The following is a 23,272-nucleotide window of genomic DNA, read 5'->3' as shown; positions in this document are numbered from 1 at the left end:
GCCGGTGGGGGGGCCGGGGGGATGCGGTGGAGCTCGCGTTGGGCGAGGGGGAAGAGCTTGGTGAGGGTCTAGGCACTTGGCTCCCTGGGTTCCTCCTTGTAACCTTCACCTCCTCCCTCGGTTCCCGCAGAGCGTAAGAGGTAATAATATTCGATGGCCTCTTAATTCTATTTATTTATTGTTTTCTTATGTCCACTTATTGTTCCCTTGTTATTCAGGTCATTTATTATAGCGTGATTTTTTCATACTTCATCCCAATAACAGGTTTTCACACTCAATTGCCTGTTCCTGAGTTTCTCATCGTTGAGGTGGCAAAAAAAGCCCCAAACCTAGAACTGGAACCACGTGCCTTGTGAGGCGCCATTCATTCAAGTCCTGTGAAATACCAGCACTAGAGTGAAACTGGCCTGGTCCTGGATATCCGGGGAAACTGATCAGTGGTGTTATGGTGTAGGACCTCTGAAGAGAGCTAGGAGTAGTTGTGGGGATATTCTAAGGCAAGAACCCCCAAATCGTCTTGTGAGTGAGAAAGATCTGTGTCTCTTGGTGTGGCATCTAGGAAAATGAGGGCAGGCAGGACAAATCCTCTTTTGTACTCAGTAGAAAAAAGGAAAATCCTGTTCACAGAGAAAGGGAGCTTCTGCTTTCTAGAGAAGCGCCTCCAATCTTTTTTGGCTGCACGTGTCTATCGGTAAAAAAAGCTTTTTTTTTTTGCATGCACCCCCAATATTCGTGTATTTATTGATTTATCAGTTATATACAGGTACTACTGTACTGATATATACGTTATAAAACATACTCAAAAATAGAAATGAAGAAAGGATAAGATAAAGATGAAATAAACACTTTTTAAAATACTGTTTATTAATGCTAGAAAAAATGTTTTCTTCCCACGCTTTGGATTGTCTTGCATGTGTGAACCGCTTTAGAGACCACTGTTCTGGTGCACTTAGGTTTCAAAATTCTACTAGGACTGCTCTTCTAAGCAAATAGAAGCTGGGTATCATGTCAGTGCTAGCACCGCTGCAGGGGAAACTTTTTGACTGGTTTGCAGTTAATGCCTTTTTAAGCAGGTAGCCTTGTTAGGTGTTTGAAAACTTCATCTGTCCTGTGTAAAGTAAGTTGTGTAGGTGGACTAAGCTTGGCTAAGACCACATAGCGACAGAACTGGGCACAAGAACTTGCTCTAGCATGTTTATGTATGTTATTCTGAAGTGATCATTCTTTATTTCATAATAATATAAACATAACCAGCTGTTGAAAACAGAATTTATTTTCGTGACCTGTTTTTGCGTTGTTTTGGGTTTTTTGTTTGGTTTTTGTTGTTGTTGTTGTTGTTTTTTGTGGGTTTTTTTTTTTTTTAAATCCAGGCCATATGTGTAGGGACACAAGCTATCTGATATTGGAAGATATTAGTGAAATGCTGTTTTATCTTTTTTGCTTTCTTGCACACCTCTGTTATATTCTTGTTAGAAGGGATTAAGTACTCTGCATTTCTAGAACTGTATCAGTCTCTGGCAAATATTGTAACTTTCAAGTCCAGGAAATTGAGGGAAATGGATTAATTTTTTTTTCCTGTCCTTAGAAATCTGGCATGTCTGGAAACAGAAATTGAGATTACTAATTCTAGGAGAACTAGGATTAGAAGTGGTGGCTAAAATAGAGTATTCAGATTAGTCTTAAATTTCTTCAGTTAGCTTCTGTATAGGATACTAGCAGTTTTCAAAGTAGAAAAAATGACGATTGTGTGATCTAACCCCATTGTCTTGATTGTAAATTGAGTACTTTTTTTTTTTCCTTTGGTTGCTCGTGGTGAGGCACATAGAGGGTAATGTCACAGGTACACCTTTTATGGCTCAGAAAAGGGAGAAGAAAATCATTTCTTACAGGGATGTTTCTTTAGTACCTGAGAATAGGGTTCAGGTCCTCTGTATACCTGACTGTTAGGAGTGACTATAACATTCCAGTACTTTGCAATAAAGCAACCAAGAGGAGAGAGATGCTTACTGTCTTCCATCTTCTGTTCTTTCAGGACGTCTTCCCTCGATAAGCTCAGCCTTTTTGTGTCTGATGGCTGGGGATTGCACAGAGAACTGAGAAGACGTGCTGATTTCCCATGCTCCTAGACTTCTGAATGAAAGCGGTGACTGTGAGCTGTGTTTTTGCTTTGTACCCACATCACAAAGTTATTCTTAGTATCACAGCACAGGAATCGAGAAAATTATAAACTAATGTGTTCCAGTTAACTTTGTAAGCTTTCTTTGTTAGTGCGTCTGTTCACAATGGATTTAAATAAAGGGTCATTTAGTGTAGAGGTGTGCCCAATTAGCAAGTTATACCTTCTCACCTCCCAAAGCAAGCTCAGCCTTCCATAATAAGTGCTCCTCTTTGATTAAGTAGGATTTGTTTTAGGGCCAGTTCGTGGCTGAGATTTTTCTCAAGCTTACCACTGACTGGGACAAAGGTTGCAGGCAAATTTAGAGCATGTTTCACTAAAACAAGCTGATAGAGGTTTCTGAATTCCTACGGTACCTCCTGCCCTCCCCACGCTGTGGTTGAAAAACTTAAGTACTCTCACTGTTACTGAAGTGCACACAGAGCTATACTGAGTTGTTTTTTTTTTTTTAAGTATTGTGGCACGTGCTGTGAGAAACTGTTAGGTATTAGAGCACAGGCTGCACTTAAAATAATGGGGATACTCTTCTGATAATAATTTGTGGGAGAGAAGAGTAACTCAAGGGAACATATATGTACTTTTTTGAGGACAGTAGGTGAGTAAAGAAAGGTTGTCTTTTTTGCTTTTTGCTAGTTGTTTATGTACCCTAATAAAATGCCCTTTTATCTATAATTTGATTGGCTTTGGAGAGCTCCCAAAACTAGGTTGCCTTCTGCATTCCTTTAAGGTTTTTATTTTGTTATTTCCATGATTTCCCTTAGAAAGAAAGGGGAAATGTTTCTTGCTTTCATGGGAACTGTGAAGCTTCAGCTTCAGCTCTTTTTAAGAGATGAAGAGTCGTAGATAAAAACACTTCAACACCAAGTGTTCAGTAGGTATGAATTTACTAAGAACAGTTTGTTTTCAGAAACCGCTGTTTTCCCCAGTGGATTTGTTCATGAAAGCAGCTAAGGCTGGCTGGTGTCTATTTGAAATACACAGTGCAAGTGGTGACCAAAACTTTATTAGTAACACAAGTTGGCCTTCATGGGCAAGATCTGCAATGTTGGCTGTGTTGTATTGCTGTCTGACTACAGAACTGGCCTGTTGCTTTACCAGTGGTGTAGTTGCTCCAGCGGCATTGGTAGTGCAGCTGTTAGCTCAGATGGTAGCCACTAGTTTTTACTGTGTGTAGTCTGGTACTGGCCTTTGAGTTTTGAGGGCAAAACAACTGGATCAGAGTCTGTACATGCACTGCCAGTGTTACTCCCAGCAGGATAGGTCAGGTGGTAAGTAGTTTAAAACAGACTAGCCTTGTAGTAATCTTTTCTACAGTGGGATTGTTGGGATGTATCTGTTAAAGCTTTTTGTATGCAAGTTAATACCACAGAGGGTTAATTCTTAGTAAAGGCATAACTTGCAGTGCTCATATCTGTCTATTGGGGACAAACCTGAGACTGACATTTTATTTCTGAAGGGATGCTTAATAAAGGTTTGATAAGGACAGCTTTTGGTGAATTGCAGCTAGAGCTAGTTTTGAATGACTGTGTTTATCTGGGAGAAATCTTCATTTTGTGTAAAAGGGGAAAAAAACAATTAAGGTGGAATAACTGAATACTTCGAGGTTCTAAATTTATTAGGAAGTCTTCCTTGTCCCTTGACACTACTCGCAAGTGCTGACGCACTTTGAAGAAAACTCGTCTTTCAGAAATGACATTGAGAACATTACTGACTAGATTTTTTTAATAGTAAATATGTTAAATGGAAGCTGTGCTAAGTTGTCTCCAAAGAGGCTTAGTAATGATTTTGATCCTAGAAACAAATGATCCTGCTCTCCTTCGCAGGAGACCAGGGCAATAGCTGACTTTCGCTGACGGATTTCAGTCTTTTGGACTATGCATCTCACATGGCATACAGTGAATAACAAAATAAACCTTATATGCCACTGTTTCTGAAATTCTTATGATTTGGATTGTTTGTACTGTTTCTTCAGGAAAAAGGGAATCTAAGACTTCGGAATGTGTCTCTGGGCATTATGGCTGGGATAGGTAATGAGGTGAGCAGCTGACACCCTTAGCCTGTAGCTTGAGAAATTGCGGTACCATGAAAATGGGAAGAGTTGTTTTAGTCAAAAGGCTGAGTGGCATAGAGTTTTTCGCTTGTTTGTTGTTTTTTTTTTACTGATGATAACAGTGTGTCAAGTATATAAACGAGAATGAGGATAGTGAAAGTGCCAGCTATTAATTGAATTCAAAAGACTTAAGATTGATGGAATTCATTTCTGAATGCTTTTTCCATTTTTATTTCTTCTGCTAGCCAGTGCAGAACGCAGGATTTCTTGGCAATTTAATGAATTACCAGAGGAAAGCTTCCTTTTGTTTTATTGTTGTGTTCAAATATGAAAAGAAAATTCATAGCTTTATTTATGCTGTGGTGTCTGAGGGACTGTTTGCAGCTGAAAGAAACTCTCAACAAAGTGCTCTTAATTGCCCTTCAAAATATTTGTCATGTATAGAACTTGCTAGGACTTTAAGTGGTGATATATATGATTTGTGTTTTCTGCTTTGGGGTGTAATTCTGAAGGAGCTTGAGCCAGTGAATCTACCCTGCTGTTGCCTTCTGCTAGCACTCATGCATGTTTTTGGCAAACTGTTTCAAAGAGCTTCTTAGATGAAAACTTTTTTATCTAGCTGATAAATTAGTTCAAGGTCTTGGACAAGTTGACAACCAGTTTGCATGAACACCAGTGTATGCATGGGGGAGGCGAGTGTGGCTGGTTGTGAAGTAGACTGGGAGTAAATAAGATGGGTAAGTGGTAAGGCCCATGGTTTAACTGTGTGATGTACAAAATCGAGGGGGTGCTCAACCTTAGCTGCTCTGGATCCATACTGATAGAATAAACAGTTGATGAAAGGCCAGTTCTGCTCCTTTTCTTTATCCTGGTGCCTATCTGATTATGCAGCAGTTCAGGGGATGTTACTGTCAGGAATGGGGCATTGCTTTGCTTCCACTTTAGCTCCCTGAATCAGCTTGCTGCATTTGCGTGCATCACTTCTGGCTCAAGAGAAACAGACATGCGGTTTGTGGGAGGAATATGACAATCCCCTTAGGTGCCACTAGCTGTGATGTTAAGTTAAATCGCACTAAGTAGCTAGCTACTCAGATGGTGCAACTGTTACCTGGTTTGTCCCCTGGATGCGGTAGCTGTCCCAGCAAATGCAAGGAATGACAGAGATTTTGGAATTTTCTTTAAAAACTAACAAACATTTGCTATTATTATGGTGGGACCTAAATATGTATGTAAGCCTGCTAGTACAGTTGCTTGTTAGAGTTGGATAGGTTCTCAGACAGTCTAAACCAAACAGTGGTTAAAGCAGGTCTGACTTAGCTGTGTCTGTTCCGTAGTTCTTTTTATTTCGGGCAAGTGGCATGACATAAATTAGTGGGGTTTGTGATTTTTTTTTTTTTTTTTTTCTCCTCATGTTTGTATTTAAGAAAGAAACAGTTTGTTTCACTTAGAATTCCCTTGGCTGCTGTTTCAAAGTCTTGGACATAAGATAGCATGTTGTTTTCTGACTTTGGAGTACTGTTTGCTGAAAACAAGTAATTGATAGAACATCAGTAATGCAAATGAACTTGGTTTTGGAAGAATGGACTGCCTTTGTCATTTGTGTAATAATATGCTAAGTAATAATCTCAGGCATATGACTCCGGAGCCATAATTACTTGCTGATCAAAGGTTGAATTTCTGATGTAATGGAATTCAGTGTTCTGTACTAGTGTTCAGAATATGCTGTGCCTGACAATACGTGGAAGGAGAAAGTGTCAGTCTCTGTGGTTGGAAAAGCAGTGGAGAGCTGTGGCAAACAAGTTTTGGTAATAGTATGAGACTATATAACAGAGAAAACAGATCAACAACAAGCAAAGTACCAAAACCGGTAAACTGAATCTTCTTTGACACTTCTAAATCTGGAGTTTGCTAATATCACATTTCTGCCAAGAAGACTGGGGGGCATGGAGGTATGTTCCTAGTATAGGGCAAATGGCACACAAAAAGGTGATAGAAGAAAGCTTGATGTATATTTTAGTTTTAAGTTTGGGGTTTTTTACTGGCATTGTAAACCTTTTTCCTTGGTACAGTGCCCCTCTCATGTTCCACTTCTCCACAGCTTACGCTAAAAATAAGCATAATTTCCCTGTTTGCGTTTTCACTTATCCAGCACCTTGACAAAAACATCTTCTGATACCTAAAGGATAAAATATTTAAGACCTATTGTAGAAAGATACCCATTTAAAGCTACCGTATCTTCAAATACACGAGCATCTTGTTGGAATATCTCATTAATCACAAATTCTATAGGATTTCTAGAGCAGATGAGCAAATCTTCAGTGTTACCAAAAATCTTTACTATATAGGCATATTAGAATGCTCTTATTTCTCCTTCAGGATGTATTTCTTAATGAGCAGGTCTTACATTAGTTCTTGCTGCTTGAATCTGAATGTTTGTGATTGTCTTAACAAAGGAGGGCTGTTTAGAACAGGAGCTTGGAGGGTTGTGATTCAGAACTAAGTACCAAAGCAGTGATAAACTGGGAGAAATTTTTGTTGCTTAGTGGAGGCAGTGTAGCATTAGAAGATACAATGCACTCATTGTTTCTGTTGGAGTTTAGACTTTGCCAATGGAAAAACAAATAATAACCACAGGAAAAAGATGTTCTTAATGTGTGCCTGGTTAGCAGTGTAATTATGTAAAAAACATGGCATAGCAGTAGTTTTCAGTCCTGACAGTTACTAGTCTGTTACTATCATAGGCAGCCATACTAAAGTGTTCTTTTGGAGCAGATTTGTATCTCGGGGTATATTTACTGCAGTATGCTTTTGCTGGTATTGCACATGACTCATGCTACTGATAAAATGAAATCGAGATAACCAATATTTGACTAAATCCTCACTGTTTCAACATGTGGGAAGCATGACAGAAAAGACTTCAACTACTCTTTTGCTGAGTTTAATTAAGATAAGAGAGTGTATTTGCTGCAATTCATATATGATGTGAAGAGCCAGTGTAATAAGTATCCCTTGTTTAGAACAAATGAATCAGAATTTGTGGAATTCAAGTTCTGTTTCCAGACTCATGGGAAGGAATCTCAGCTTTCATTAGGAGAATAAATGTTTAGCTTTAGATGGGAAAGAAAAAAACCTGAGAATGTCAAGTCAGTTTATGAGAATCCTATTTTTTCTGGTAACCATATTTTCTCCCACTTATGGCTATTTTGGGGCCCTCAGTTACTGGAATAGTTTCAACTGTTCTTCATTGCTGACACCACTAGAATTTTAGTGAGAGAGCTGAGTCTCGGGCTGTAAGGGTTATAGAAATGTAAGTCGCTAGCTCCTGTCTGTGCTACTTGCATCCCTTTTTCTTCTGCCAGCTGCAATGCTTGTTGGATCCTTTGCTGAGCCATTTTACCCTTTAATCTGCCATAAACTAATTTGATAGATGAACTAAAAGCTATTCTGTTTCTTTAGAATGCTGAAACACATGACTTGTCCAGTGAACAGAGGTGCCAGGCTGAAGATGATGCGATACGAGTAGTTAATAGTAAAATAGGCTTACGCTGCCATACAACTGTAGCCTGAGGCAGGGGAGAGCTATTGTTTGCATCGTCTAGCACTTGGGTTATCTTCATGCAGGCAGATGACCTTTCTGAATGTTTCTCTTCATGTCATGTGAAAACTCTACAAGGGACTACTAGCAGAATGAGCCCAACAAGTTATCTTTGGTGATTGGGTGTGGCTCATGTAGCTTGATATGACCATTTACCATGCATGGAAGTGAGAGGTTCAAAACACATTCTTTTTTTAATAAGCTCTGGTATTTATTTGAGCACTCTGAGTCCTTTTGACTATGTACCTCAGCTGGTGAAAGATACCCAGCTTCCCCTCTTCCCTGCCATTCTCCTAAAAGGAAGAGTTACGGAGTTAGAGCAGCTCTGTGAAAAGTCCAGTAAGCTGTGGAGATTGCCATAACCAGGTGAGAAAGGACAAGGGAACCCCTCTCTGCAGCAGCAAGCTACTACTCTGTAAGCTATCCTTATATCTAGGTCGTATCAAAATACGCAGGGCTTGAGAGAAAGGCCTGAAAATTGTGTTCATCTAATGCTCAACGTATGTCCACCAGTATTTTGCCAGTTTTTCATTCTGCTTCATCAGTTGACAATAGTGTATAAATCACTGTGTGACATTATTAGGATTCTGTAAACTGTTCACTAACTCCAAATACTTAATTGAAATGTGGAAGCACAAATCATGGGGTTTTTTAAGCTCTGAGTATAGGAAAAAGAAAAGCAGAAGAAAGCTTCTGAGTCATTCTATTTGTGATCCCAGGCTTTTTGAATGTCAATTTAAAGTCACAAATAGTGCCTGATTCATACTGCTTTCTGAAATTTGATGTCTCTGAACAAAATTACATCAATTTTAAACTTCTTGGTTACTTGGGGAGAGGTGATGTGACAACTGCTTTTTCAGTAGTTGTGGCTTACTAGCCTGGTTTAGCTTTTTGTTTTTAAAGACTGTACTAAGTAAACCAGACTTTATATTTGGTCACATTTAAACTAGTATACTTCAGGACAGGTATAGGCAGGGGAAAGCCTCCTTGGAAGCAGTGAGGAGGTGTTGGAGGTGATGGGATAATCCAGTTGAACATCAGCATTTAGTGAAACTCTGAGCAACTAAGCTTTAGGTATAAGAACAGATGAGTCTAACAGGCCAGGTAGTAATACATGTTGTCTTCTGCAGCTGGCAGTGCTACTTTTGGAATTCAGAAAGGGTTGCTAGCACACTGGGAAAAGATCAGAGGCTGGAAATGAGTTAAAGGCATATTTTCAGTCCTAAAAATGAGTGCAGACACTGCATTTGTTTAACTTCTTGAAATGATACTTTGATCAAATCACAACTTAATAAGGATTTATTGATATAGGTTCTTAGCTTAAAAGCATAACAAAATCTAAGTGACTGCTACAATAGCAAGCTGTACAAATTTACTGTGTGCATAACTACCATGTGGGACAGCTGATGCAGTGATGCTTCTCTTACTGTCAGTCTTTAAAACAAGACCAGGTAACCATTACGTAGATTTGAATTCCTCTTTGTGTTTCTTTTTTTAACAGAGGGTAGGTGGCTGATACTAAGTGGGTCAGTCTGGGTGATCACAGTCATCTCCTCTAGCCTGTGTATGTGGGTATACTGCAGCTTTACAGACAGGAAATAAGCCTTTTTAGTTCTAGCCCAGGCAGCTTTCTTGAAAGTACAAAAATCTTGCAAGTATTTGTATTACACTAATCAAAGTGGTCTTGGTCTTGACATAAGATTTGATTTGATTGTTCATCTGTTTACATTTAGGTATAAAAAGCTATGGAATTAACAACTGCAAGTTAAATTTTGACTGTGTGAACTTTACGTGAATTGCTTTGAATGAGCAGTGATACGAAAATCATCCTAATATCAAAGATATTTTCCTTACTTGAGAAACCTTTTCTGTTAATATTGTCTTGACCTTATAAAAATGTGAACTGTGTTATAGATGTCTTACTTGTGTTTTCTCTATAGGAAAAGGTTTTAAATGTTTGGGGGTTTTTTTTAGGTAAGTTACTTGCATAATTTTTTTGCCAGCTGTAAAAATATACATTCTGTCCCAATGTCATGTCAACAAAGTATTTCTCAAGGGAATTACAGAAAAGTCATTTATCAGAAGGGTTTGCAAAGCATGCAGAAAATAACAGATTACAAGAAACTTTCCAATGTGTTCCTAAAGTTTATGTTCTTACATTTCTGTTATGTGGAAGAGTATTTTAAGTATTGGCATGCAAAAAGCACACACAAAGGGTTTAGATTTTTATAGTGAGGAAGAGTGGTGAGACAGGACATTTAAAATGCATAGTAAAGGCTAGAAACTTAAAATTAAGCAGCTTTTATCTCAGTGTCTTTGTTATAGACTTCTGGGAATTATGTTAAGAAAAACATTTTTTTCTTATTGATGTACAATTCTTTCTTATCAAATCTGAGGTCACTAAAGTCTGTCAGATAAGTGTTTATTATTGACTTTTTATGGAGACATTTAAATAATGCTATATAAATGTAGGAACATAGCATTCTGTAGCTCTATTGCATGGTTGGGTGTTTTTCCTTCTACCTTGTGTGAATGTGGATCGGTGGCTGACCAACAGAAAGCTCTGGGCAAGTGATGAAGCAGGACGGTGATAATGCAGCCTTGCAGTAACGTGTTAACTGGAAGCTATCATGAAAAAGGTACACTAGTCTGTCATAGGCAGATAAATTTTACTCAAACGAGTTGTCAGTTTACAATAGGAAATGTATCTGCCATACCTCCATTTTTGAGACTTGTGTCTCTGGTTCTGAACTTGCTTGGTACTCACTACTGCGGATGTATGTGTATACAACTGTAATGAAAAATGCAAGAAAGTTGAGCAATTGGAAGTTTTTGAGGATCAGAGAAGCAAGTTTCATGGCATTTGCTGTGACTTTCTGCTGCTGAATAACTTAGTGCTTAAAAGATAAATGAAATGCAAGGTAATCACCTGAAAGAAGCTAGACGGTATATCAGCAAAAGCTGACAAGGAATTAGAATGGCAATTTATTTGAAGGAATAGAGAAGAAATGACAAATCAGTGAAATAGTTGACAATTCAGTTGCTTTTTGGATGTTGAAGTATAGGAGGGGTTGCAAGTATGTTTTGTTAAATACTGCAGTGACAAACCAAGATTTATAACTGTCTTTGGGAAATTCAAAGACTATGGGAGGCTTGTTGAAAACCATAAGGAGATGGTGCTATGTAGGAAGAAGGTGATGGAGTTGAAAGAAATTGTATTGATGAGAGGATGCAGGGAGGTTGATAAGATCTAATTTTTAAAGCCATACCGAGAAATTAAGGCATTGGGTGCCAGTTCTCATCGTAAAAATGAATTTGTCTCTGTAAGTGATGTTGTCTTTACAAACAGTAGCTGAAGCTAACGTGCCCCTAGGCTTCGTTTGAGAATTAAACGACCACTTTGAGGTTACAGTATGGTCAAACAGCTGATTCGTGAAGGAATCGAGACCTGAATATTCCCTGGGTTTGTTCTTCCAGTGAGTTCTTTGGCAATTTTTTCACTTGTCTCTGCCTCTGACTTCTGTGACCTTTCTCTCATGCAGATAGGCTTACCTTCAAACATAATAGCTCCCAGCCTCATTTGTGGCAGCAGTCACTCTTAAGTCTGAACTGCCGCACTTGTAGTAAAGAGGAAATATTTGGTTATTCAGGTAGGGCTTGCATATCGCTGTGAAGACGGTTACATGCTACTAGTGGCATGAGTGTTAGTTCATGAACCTTAATCCAGCTTTGGCACAGAATGTCTCTTCAATTTTTGCTATAGTGGAGACTCCATTTCTTTTCAGATTTAAACCCCTATTGTCATGCAAATTATAGTATATCCTCTGTGAGACTAGAAATGAGAATTTATCTTTTGCTTATATGTAATGAAGAGCTTGGTGTTACAGTATCTTCTTGGTCCTTCAGTTGTCCGTCCCTATAATCTTGTGAAAGTGTATGTATTTCATTATGCTGTGTCCTCCGCTTGAAGGAGAGAATATATCGAACAAGTGGACTAATTAATGGAGTGGCAAGCATAGCAGCTCTGAGCTAAACTTTTCATTTGAAGAAAAGAAAAAACCTACTTAAAACTGCTACTGAATTAAACCTACTTGAAATCACTGAAAGTTGGGTTCTGTGTAGTGAGCCTAACACACAGCTCCTCTCTGAAGTGACAACTTGCCATTGTTTTTTACAATTTGTTGAAATAGTTTCCATTGGGGTAAATACTACTTTTTGTACTCAGAGTTGAGAGTAAATCTGAGCTTAATACGAAGGGTGAGGGAATCTTTGTGCAGGGGCAGTATAATATTTTTAAGTCCAGCTCTAGTTCAGAGTAATTGGAGAGAAGATCCTGTATTTCTTGCGAAGGTTGCTTTCGATGGATTTTTCCAGTTAATAGACGAATAAAGTGAAAACTTCCCATTTCTGTTGTGGTGGCAGAGAGAAGAATTGTCTTTTTATTCTTCTGTCCCTCAAGCTTAGTCAGGACTGGGAGAGGCGTTGTCTGATACTCCTCTATTCCTGTGGCCGTTGTCTGATACTCCTCTATTCCTGTGGCCATTGTCTCCAGCAGTTCCTTCTAGTCTAACGCAGTCTTATGTGAATGCTACAAGAGATGTATTTCTTGATTTATGGAAGTGGGATTAAATCAGTAGCGGCAGAAAATGTGGACTCTTTTCTCAGTGTTTCGTTTTTCTTCCTCCACAACTGGGCAGGAACAACCAACAAAGAAAACGCGGTGACTAGACACGTGCCTTGCTCATTAATGCTTTGCTGGGTGGATCTTAGTCAGCAAAACTAGTTGGCATCTGCAGATTTTTTGTATCGTTAGAAGATATTTACATATAAAATGTGTGATTATCAGGTGATGTTAGGAAATGCTACTGAGAAAGGCATTTTAAATAGGAATACAAACAAGTCCATGGTGATTAAGACATAGATACTTGAGTAGAGGAAAATTTCAGTGTGAAGTGGATTAATGTTTCTGCTTCTTGTTAATTGAACCAGACTTTAACTGTCAAAAAAATAAATTTTTACAAGCTGAAATTTCAGTCTTTCTTAATCAGCTTGTTTACTTGGTATAGTTTCAGATAACAGGCTTCTTTAATTTGTCTTTTACATGCTAAACTCCAAATACGTAGACATATTATGCTGTGGATCGGAGATCCTAAGTAGTGTCTGGTGCAGTAGAACCTCCGTGGTCTCTCAGGAATCTTTACACATTGCAACCTGCTCTTGGAGGTTTACTAGTTGCTGTTACCTATCGGGAAGCTGCAGGAGAGGTGACTAGCCTGTTTTGAGAACTATGTACTCATTGCTGAAGAATAAGTGTGTGCTACTTTTGGCAGCTAGGTAAGGGCTACCTAAAGGTTTACTTACTTAAAGGTTCTTAAGGGTTTCTTCTGGAGTGGATATTTTATCATAAAACACAAAGCTTTGTTGAGGTGTGAACTGAACCTGCTGGATTCTTTAGTGAGCTTACCACGCAGCTTCGGAATGCCATGGGCATATTTTGTCTGCAGTTAAACATAGATGACCCTTTTTAGACGTCAGGAAACAGTTCCAGGGTGGGAGTTAGCTGTTTTGGGAGACCATTAAAGACCAGGAAAGCCAAGCTTCCATTACTGTAATAAGTGTTTTATCTCAGGAAGTCTGTAAGTTCAAATATGATTGTTAGTTTTCATAAAAGCTGAATACTTTCTGCTTTCAAAAATGTAATGTTTAAAAAGCAATGTCATGCTTTTTTTACTTTATTCTGGGAGATGTAAGGAGGAGAAAAATACAGATGAAGGTGTTTTCAGAGGAGTCTTTTCTGAATGAAAAGGGAGTGCTGGTGACTGAAAAGACAGTTATCTAACTGAAAAGCCCCTGAGCTAATTTTTAGGATTAAATGTGGTAATGGATCCTTAGGTAATCCGTGATTTTACTTCTAACAGGCTGTAAAAGGTAACCAAGAAAAGTAAGTTTCCTGAAATTGCAGCACTGTGCCTGCGCTTCTATTATAAAACAGTTAGGTTCCACAAATCAAAAAAGGCAGACTATGCCTAAACACTTGTGTTCTGCCAGTTTGCTTTGTTTCTGATCAAGGCAATGAACTCTGGGTTATGAGGTTATTCTGAGGTGAAATCTATGTTGTAGCCCTCTGAAAATACAAAACTTTTCCATTTTCCCACTATTTAATGCTTTGTAAACCAGAGTGTTGCTGACCTTTTGTCAAGGATCACGCAGACTTTCGTTCTTATTTCTCTTTGCAGTAAGAATTGTGTAATGTGTATTCAAGTCAGATTCTCACAGCTACTTCTAGATGTTGGAAACCAAGCAATGACTAACAGTTGAGATGTCCAAGATGGAAGGGTTAAGATTGGTAACACTTTAAAGATTGTTTCTGAAGTTTACTTTTATTCTTAGCTCTTGGAGATTTCCTATATGACCTTCTTTAAACTAGCTATGCCTCTTTACCCATATATAGGGGTGTTGGGATAATATTTATGTTTTAGCTCAGAGGATCTATATTTACTTAACAAATATATAGAGAAATGAAATCATCAAAAGGAAATGTAAAAGCAATATGAATCTTTGCTGTTTGCTAAATACAGTAAATACTCAAACCTGAATGCCAAATATCTTTCAGAACATTTTTAACTAAACATGAATTAAGGATCCTTTCAAACGTAAGTGCTTGAGGTCTTGTGTGTACATATGAGGCCTCCATCCCTGTGTCTAGAGTCTTCAGCCTATTTGAAAAGATTTACATTCTCTTTTAGTACTAAATTATTGTCTACATAGATCAACTCTACTGTGTAAAGCTTGTGCACATTTCCCATCTGCAGTTCCTTGTTTCCAGCATCTAAGGAGCAGCTGTGGAAGAGGGAAGTTGGAAAAGCAGATTACAGGTCTTAGCCACACTTTTCCCAGGTTCTTGTTTGCTCTTTGGCTCCTAGCTCTAGGCAGTGATGCTCTGCTCTTAGTCACTGTTTTCCCCCAGCTTTTTTTGACTTCTTGCCTGTGGTATGGCAGGATAGGCACAAAGAAGATATCGCAGCATCAGTAAGACAGTAGAAAGAAGTTACAAAACTGTCCTCTCAGTAATTTGATGGGGCTGCTGGAGGTGGCTTGGGGATCAGATGAAGTACTGCAAATATTTACCTGTTGTTTTGAGCACTCAGCCTAGGATATTCAGGCATACTGCTGGCATGGCTTCTTTCTTTTCAATCCTACTTAAGCTGCAAAATTAAGTATTTTCACAGGTATTCCACAAATGTGCTCTCTACCTGCCTCATCCCATACCTCATACACACCTCTGGATGTCTGATTTACTGCTTAAAACTGGAGAGCAGTCAGACTACTTCGGTAGGCTTATACTGTTGTTTTTTTTCCCTTGTTTCCATTCATGATGCTAAATAACATAATCTCATGTTGCCTTTGAAAGATGAAGATGAGGATAGGTAAAACATTATTCTAACTGGTCTGCATTCTATTGTTGATATAGGTTAATTCTTTTATGGAGCCATGGAAGTATCTGGGGTCTTGTATGATTTTAAAATTTCCATGTGTTTTCCCTTTTGATGGTGAGAGGGGAATCCTGGTATGTGCCTAAGTAAGAGCACATAGTTACAGTCTTTTTCCAATTTCCCTAAAATTTTTCATCTGTGTTTTGGGTGTAGTATTTTCCTACAGTATTTATCTTTATACATTTCATCTGTGGCCCCAGACAGCTTCAAAAGCTTGTTAGCACTGGTCAAAGGAAATACCTGCTGCTCCAGGGGAGAGGATGCTTTGGCCGGATCGTGCTGTAACTTCTGTTTCTTTTCTTTTCATGAATTCAGGCAAGGTTTTGTAAGCAGTGTCCACTGTTATCTTGATACTTGCTTGAACCTTGTGTCTGTTCTTTTGTGCTTGTTTTCCTTATTCCTTTTTCCATCAGTCTGTTTCTGTGGTCTATACAATTCTTATCGGTGATGCCAGTGATGTGATGTGTGAAAAACAATCCAAAATTAAAGACTGTTAGAAGAGCCTTGGCTGAAAAGGGATTTTGATGCATTTTATGCATTATATGTCCAACCTTTCATTTCTGCTACATATTTATCTATTACTAGAGAGCTTTAAGAACAGATTAGAAACAAACAGGCCAAGCTAGATCTTTGCTATTCTTGCTATTGGAAAGAATTTGCTAGTATCAGTTTTGTTGATCTTCTAAAGGGAAAGAAATAGCAGATCAGAGTGAACGTCTATATACCTGTTATTTTGCGCAACTAAGGCTATCTAAAAATTGTCATTTCTTCTAAATTAAAGGGTTTTGTTTGCTTGAACTCATTTGTTTTATGTTGGAATAGTGCAAGGCAACAGCAAGAAAAAGCAAAAATGTATGGAAGCTGGCATGTCATATTTTTTCTAAAGATGGGTCTTTTCTGAAAACAGGCAGAATTAGTTGCCTGTTTTGTGTGAGAATCACTGACTCTTCCCACACTTCATTTCCTCTAACCTTTGTCCCTGTACCCATATCAATGCATTTAAAATATCCAGTTCCATGCTGCCTTTGTGGCTCTTGAGGTCAAAGTAGATGCTTTTGTGTTGGGTCATGAAGCCTGTGGTGAGTCATTCTTTTAAGTATATACTCAATCTCTTTTTCAGTATAGTCTCACATCCGAAGTATTCAACCCCATATTCTGTAAATTGGTCAGTAATGACTTGTTTTGGTGGGTATGTGCATGAGAAATTCCAATCTGTATTCCTCTGTGGCAGCAGCCAGAGTTTCCTCTCCCAGCATTTAAGTGAGCTAGGAGTTTATGCTGTATTTCCCTGACAACTTTTTGATGATTAAGTCTTTGAGAGAGCAAAAGTGCTAAAATACCTTTAAAACAACTTTTCAATCTCAGCAGGTGTATCCACTCTTCGGATTTTATTTTTTTTTTCCAAATATGTAACTTTCCATTTCACTGGCCAGTCACAATCAGGATTCCTTGACATTCAGAGTTATCTCTAGTTCAGAATACTTGTTTGGTATTTTAAATCAAAGTAGTCCTCAAGCACTTAATTAATACTATTTCTTGTTTCACTTGTGTGATGCTGGTAAATGTTAGAGCTGGGCAAACAACATGAAAAACTGCAGTCTGTTCATTTACATTTTTTAATAAACTGCTTTGCTCATGGCACTTTTATGTTTGCATTCTACAAACAGTGAAATGATTGAGTCTTACTAATATAAATGATCAGAAGAACTGAACTTCAATTTTGAAGGAAAATAACCATTTACTTACTGATGGGGAAGCTAGCAGGATCTGGTAAAGTCTTGGATGATTTATAATTGCCGTACCTGTGCTTCAGACATGGTTTGTTCCATTACATAGTTGGTGGTTGTGGGGTTTTTATGGGGTATCCTTTTTGCCTTGTTAGTATAAAAGTAGCTATTGGAAAACTTTGTCCTGTGAAATACAAAGTTCTCAGATCCTAGAGAAATTTTCAGATGACAGCAGGTGAAGAGGTAGACTAAATTGCCGATAGTAACTGGAAATTCAGAAGAGGTTTTTATGGACAAACTACAAAAGCTAGTGCCATCCCTGGTAGTTAAATACTGTACTTACCTTAGAACGACTAATTAAAATTAAAATATTCTCAAGATTTATTTCGATACTTACTTTTTGTGATCTGAATGGTTTATATTTCCTCATGTGAGATCTGTAACATGAAGATTAAATCAATTTTGCTGAGTTAGTGGTATTATTTTAAATGGCATCTGATACTACCGTTAAGAAAGCTAATTCAGAATAAAATGAACTATCATAATCTGTAGATGCTTAGTACCTGCAGTGAAGGGCTGGGTAACAAAGCCTTCCCTCTGGGTACATGTATGACAGTTACTGATTTTACCTATCTAGGGGTGGATGGCACAACTAATTGTACAGTCATCTCATTGTGGGGTCTTGTTTTCCCTTGAGTGATCTAAAAATGTTATTTATTGCTGGTGCAAAATTTCTTTCATGTATTTGAAGGGAGAGGGAAATCACTGCAGAGTTGTTCTTGCTTTTGTCTGCAGAGTTGAGTATATAGCTTCTCTGTATGAATAAGGGGTTAAATTCCAGAAAACAAGAGCATTTTATATATATGAGATGTCTTGTATATGCCCCATCCTAATGCATTTATATAAATAAGAGTAGAATATAGAGTTGAACACTTGTGTGTTTTAAAAATACATTTTTGCAGATGTTCGGCAGCTGTTACTAAGGTCTGAGTATGAATAGCTTTGTTAGTGTTTGCCACAAAGATCCAAATAAACTAAACATAGAACTAAGTTTTACTTTTTTCCCTTCTTTCCTTAGGCTTCTTGGAAGTGCAGTGAAACTCTGGAATTTTTTCCTGCAAGTCTTTATTTTGGTCCCTAGTTTCTTTGTTTTTACTGGCAAGAAGTAAAAATAAAAGCAGTTGGCTGTGCTCTGGGATATACTTTCTGGTCCGACAGAAAAACCTTCCTCCCATTAGGTTTGGCTTGCAATTTTTCTGAAGTCACAAAGACCTTTGTCTAATGAGTTGCCTGTAGGGAAAAAAACAAATCTGATTTTTTCAGTCAAGGATGTTGGATAATATGCTTCTGCTCCAGTTTGATGGAAGAAAACACAGCTGTCAGGATAGAATCTGAACAACTCTGACAGCTCCAAAAAGCATTGTGGTTTTAATTGGAGATGTACTTGCTTCAGTTTTCTTTCTGTTATTCTGGCTACGTGTGAACAGAGGAAGAGATGACCCTCCATTCTTTTTTTATCAGTAAATCATCTGAGTTTAAATTACTCACATTATGAAGTGCTTGGATTCTGATGTTTGGATAAGGAATACTGAGATTCTTCTGTGACACAGTAGAATTTTTTTTAATCTGTTATTCTCTGATTGGTAAGGTTTGGAGCTATTTGTTCTGGCAAAGAAGGATGAGACTCTTCAGGAATAAGAAGTATGGGAGAAAAATCGTCCACTCAGCAGTAGTGTTTCTAAAACTAGAGCTGGCAACGAGGTAACTGGAACTCCTGCAGTGTTTTATAATCAGGCTGCAAGTTGGATTTCTGATGCTGACTTCATATTTAAATATGCTTAACTCTAATAAATATGTATTTAAACCTTATCTTCTAATCGGAAATTGGATGACTAAATAGTTTAGTAATGCATTTCTTTTTTCTTAAGATCATCTAATATGTAGTCATTGAAAAAGCAACATTGCTAAGGACACTTTTCACCCTTCTTTTCCAGTGTTCAGGGCCATCTTAAGACTCCATGTGGCCTTGGGATGAGTAAGAAGTCAGTCCGCATTTAACAGTGACTTACTGCATGACCAGACCTGTGCAGACACTGTAGAGTCCAGCCTCATTTCACGTATGTTGTGAATCACTTTACACAAACAAAGCAAGTTACATTTTATGGAAGCAATGAATGTTTTGGAGAATGTGCAGTAATTGCTTTGCTTTGGGTCTAGAAGAGGCAGTTTTTTCATCTGCGGTGAGCTATGACACAGCAGCTCACAGCTTAGAGAAGGATGGCAGCTTGTGGCTTGCGTTGTTGTAGCAGTCTAGCCATGAATGTGTTCTACTCTGGCTCTAGTAGTCTCCTTTGAAAAATAAGAATGCAGACGTGCTACCCTGATGTGCTACGCTGTTTGATTATACATTTTAAATGGCATCTTTGCTGTTTGAGTAAAATGATCTGATTCTTTGAAGAAAAGGTTCACTGTGACATTTTACCCTTCATTTATTGCATGTATAACAGGCTCTTAAAAAAAAAAAAAAAAAAAAAAGGGCTTTAGGTTATACATCACCTGTGTGTTTAGGTCTGCTGCCCTGTAATAGCATCGTTAACGAGGCAACCACAGTAATGATATGGAAAAGTCAGTTATTCTATCTGGCTCCTGTCATGGATTTGTTCTCACCCTGTTTTTACAACTGACTTCTTTTAACTTTTCCTTTCTACTCTACAGATGTAACTAGAAGTGAGATCATAGGGTAGCTTTCAGTCTACCTAAAATACTATTCAGCTACTTAGTGTTACAATTATATGGCATGATCAAAAGTTAATGTGAGAAGAAATTAAGGAAGCTTATTTAAACTATACTTCTAGTTTTGAAAGGTATTTGATTACCTACTGTTCGATTCTTCCCTATTGATGTGTGTAGTAGCACATAGATCTTTATGCTGTGTAAGTTCTTCTTTCATTTCCCAGGTAACACTGTCAAACCACGCTGGTACACTCTGTAGTATTAAGTATGATTTCTCAATGCATGCAAGTGAAGTGTCCAGCTAGCAAATTTAAACTGAAAGTTTAAGAATACTGTTAGAGCCTTTCTAGACCATGAAGCCTTTATTTTTGCTGAGAGATGAGGTAAGGGAGGGGAAGAAAAAGATAAATTAAGCCAGATTTTTGGTGGCTTAGGATAATGTAGAATCTTCTTTAGGCTTATAAAGAGGTTTAATGTTAGTGTAGGTGACTAATGGATCTTTGGAAATCTTATCAATGTTTAAACATTGAGAGCATGGAATGGTAGGAAATGTGTTCTTCACTGGTATTTTTCTTGGTCTCATCATGGATTTTTGCACATATAATGCTGCTGTGTTCTCTGGAGCTCAAGCTTGCATACTTACTCCTTGATCCTTGTACTTTCTTTTTTTGAATTTTTTTTTTAATCATTTTTTAAATATTGGTAGGGAGTGCACCCCAAACCAGACATCCAAAAACTCTTCCAGCCTCTGTAAGTCAGGTTATTACTGCTGCTCCACAACTGACTGCTATTATGTTGGATGTAGGAAATGCAAGGATAAAAAACCCCCTAAATCTCAAGTTCCTGTGGAGTCTGGAGTGTTTGGAGTAAAATCAGTGCACAGGGGAGTCTGGAGTGTTTGGAACTAAGGTAAAGTCAGAAAAATTTATTGCTGATGGTATCAACTTATCCACAGTAGAGTGGGAGGTATATATCTGCTGCTGGCATTCTGAGAACAGTGTTTCTGGTTGAGCAATATTGTGCTTAAAATGGAAGCAGAATCTCTATGGAAACTCCAAGTGGTGGTAAGATTGAGCATTACAGTTTTGGTTTGGCTGCAGTCTTTGCTCCACCCTACAAAAGTTGTAAAGGAAATGTATTTGAGTACATGCCTAATCTTCCAGAACTGATCTATCCCAAAATAAATCACAGTTCTTCAAGCACTTTATCAAATGCTGCTGTTAATAAATAAGTCAGTCTTTCTATATTCCTGTGTAGCTGGCTGCTTCCTTGAGCCAGTACAACTAGTAGTACAGTGAACTCAGAGCTGCTCTAGTTTGAATTATGTTTATTTTGAAGTGGTGCTTACTTGCACTGACTGTAGTGCTTGTAAAGGTTTAGAGTTTACCATCAGTTTCAGTCTTATTTTCCATTTGGATTGACAGTTAAAAAATGCAGATTGGATATATGTGCTAGCTGTTAAGAAAGTAAGTGTACATTGTTTCTTGTGCCTTGCATTTAGTCCAATGTGTCTCATTAGGCGCTTTAGCCAGAGTTTAAATTGACAAAGCTGCACAAATATTCAGAACAAATCTAGATGGGACTTGCCAACTGTCCTTTTAAAGTCCTGTGAATTCTGTAAAGGCTGAAGTTTGAGAAGCAGCAGTTCCCTTCCTTCTATATTACTGTTCTTTTCCTTAGGTTTTTGTTTTGTTACATCTCTGAAATGAACATGTAGCTCTGCAGTGGGGTTGAAACTAGTGCATAGTGGCTTTGGAGCAAAGGCCTGGGACCGTTATCCACGAGAAATGTGATGGAAAGGCTTGTGTCGGTTCCCATGCCTTCTCAGTGAGCTTTTGGGGAACTGTCTTGTTTTCTCGCTTTCTGGAATACATAAGAAGCCATTGTAAGTTTACTGATGTTAATAATTTTTCCTTAGAAAGTGGCTCAGTATCAACTGAAAGAGTGAGTATCTAAAGCATATGGGTTAAATGCGGAAAAAAAAAAAAATTGTGTGTTCTCCCAGCTTCCTGTGTTTGTGTTCTGCTTATATGTTGTTAAGGTTGATGTCCAGCTGCCTCCCTACAGTTTGAAAGCAAGCTTAGATTCTGCTGCTGCTGACTAGGTCCAAATGTGAACAGACATATAGAGACCTGGTGGGAAGGTCACAGTGGGCATGAGGGACAGAAGCACTTGGTAATGGCATGCAGAGGATATGTATTCTTTTAAGGCATGTGTGGGAGTGCTAAGTGTGAATAGATTGTCATGGTGAGGCTGAGAAGAGGTCCTTGACCCCAAGAAGGCTGCTGGAGGTGCCTGGACAACAAAGCAAGCTATTTTATTTTTTCAGACATGCGTAAAGCTTTTTCTGATACATATTAAAATAGATTTTCAAGGTTTAAGTCTTAATTGCTTAAGCTTCCTTTTTTGAAGATATTAATTTGGACTTTTGACTGGCAAAACTAAAAGATTGTGTAACACAAAGCAAAACTTCCTTACTCTCTTACTTGACAACTGCATGAAGCAATTTATGTTGTATATTTAGTAGCTGTGCTTAAACAGCTTTCTGGGCATTAGTGAAGAGCTCATTCTTCAAATCATTTGAATGTTCAGATTTTCTTGTAATATATAAAGCCCCAGCCTTGATGTAGATTCTTTTTCTATGTGTGAGGGAGTATTGTTTACGCTTCCTCCTTTAAGAGTTAAAGTCCTATATGTTCCACCAGAGCATCTTGCCACTTTTCCTAAAATCACTGTGTTTGACTTTTCTTCCTTTTTTATGTCAGAGATGCTAGTACTTGAAAGAAAGCATAATGTAGAGTTCCGGTTCAGAGAACTGCAGATGTTGCTTGGAACAGGCATCTGGAGGTCATCTTAGTCTAGCCTCCCACTCAAAGCAGGAGTATTGCCAACACTAGTTTAGCTCAGTTACAGCTTTGTGTAACTGAGCATTTAAAAACTGTAAGGGTAGGCTCCACCGCCTCCTCTCTGCTAACCTGTTCAAGCGTTGTGCTTCCCTCCTGTTGTCCAGTCTGAATGTGCAAAGCCAGTATAACTATTGAGACTTTTGTTCTGTCGTCTCTGCTACTTCCATCAGGTAGCTTTAGGCATCTATTAGATTTTCCCTCAGCCTCCTCTGCCAGGCTGAGCAAGCCTGGTTTCCTCAGTGTCCCTTATCAGGTCAGGTGCTCTAGGCCTCTGGCCATCTTGGCAGCCCTTTGCTGGACAGTCTCTAGCTTTGCCATGTCTCTGAGGCCCCAAAACTGTACTCTGTTCACGGTTTATAATGGTAGACCAGGAATTAGATTTCTTCATTCCTGGTTGAATCTTTTCTATACATTAGTAAAGGATTTTTATCTGCTAGAGGTCTATGTCTGTACCACCTAGAATCAATCTACTTAGCTTTAATTATTTTCTAGATAAGGAATGAGAATGATGGGATTCTTAAGGATGATCTAAGAGTCCTAACAGTTGGAAAAGCAGGAAAGAAAAGGGTGAATGTCATCTGAAAAATTAGAG

General features: G+C 38.3%; 1 protein-coding gene across 4 annotated transcripts in view; it reads left to right on the top strand.

Annotated features, from left to right (window-relative positions):
* The first annotated feature begins 269 nt into the window (after positions 1–269).
* Positions 270–23,272, top strand: part of HMG20A (high mobility group 20A) — a 52,097-nt gene continuing 29,094 nt past the window's right edge. Inside the window, exons 1-5 of one of the 4 annotated variants that reach the window (XM_035899310.1) lie at positions 270–519; positions 2,033–2,149; positions 2,630–2,771; positions 18,690–18,802; positions 19,036–20,683. The gene's annotated coding sequence lies outside the window, so the exon portion shown is untranslated. The remainder of the gene's footprint in view (positions 520–2,032; positions 2,150–2,629; positions 2,772–18,689; positions 18,803–19,035; positions 20,684–23,272) is intronic. The other 3 variants (XM_035899311.1, XM_035899313.1, XM_035899312.1) reach the window with 3 other exon arrangements.

Source organism: Egretta garzetta, unplaced genomic scaffold (assembly GCF_000687185.1).
Source record: "Egretta garzetta isolate BGI_Z169 unplaced genomic scaffold, ASM68718v1 scaffold287, whole genome shotgun sequence".
Classification (NCBI taxonomy): Eukaryota; Metazoa; Chordata; class Aves; order Pelecaniformes; family Ardeidae; genus Egretta; species Egretta garzetta.
Note: the sequence above shows the minus strand (reverse complement) of the source record. Positions and strands in the feature narration are given on the sequence as shown.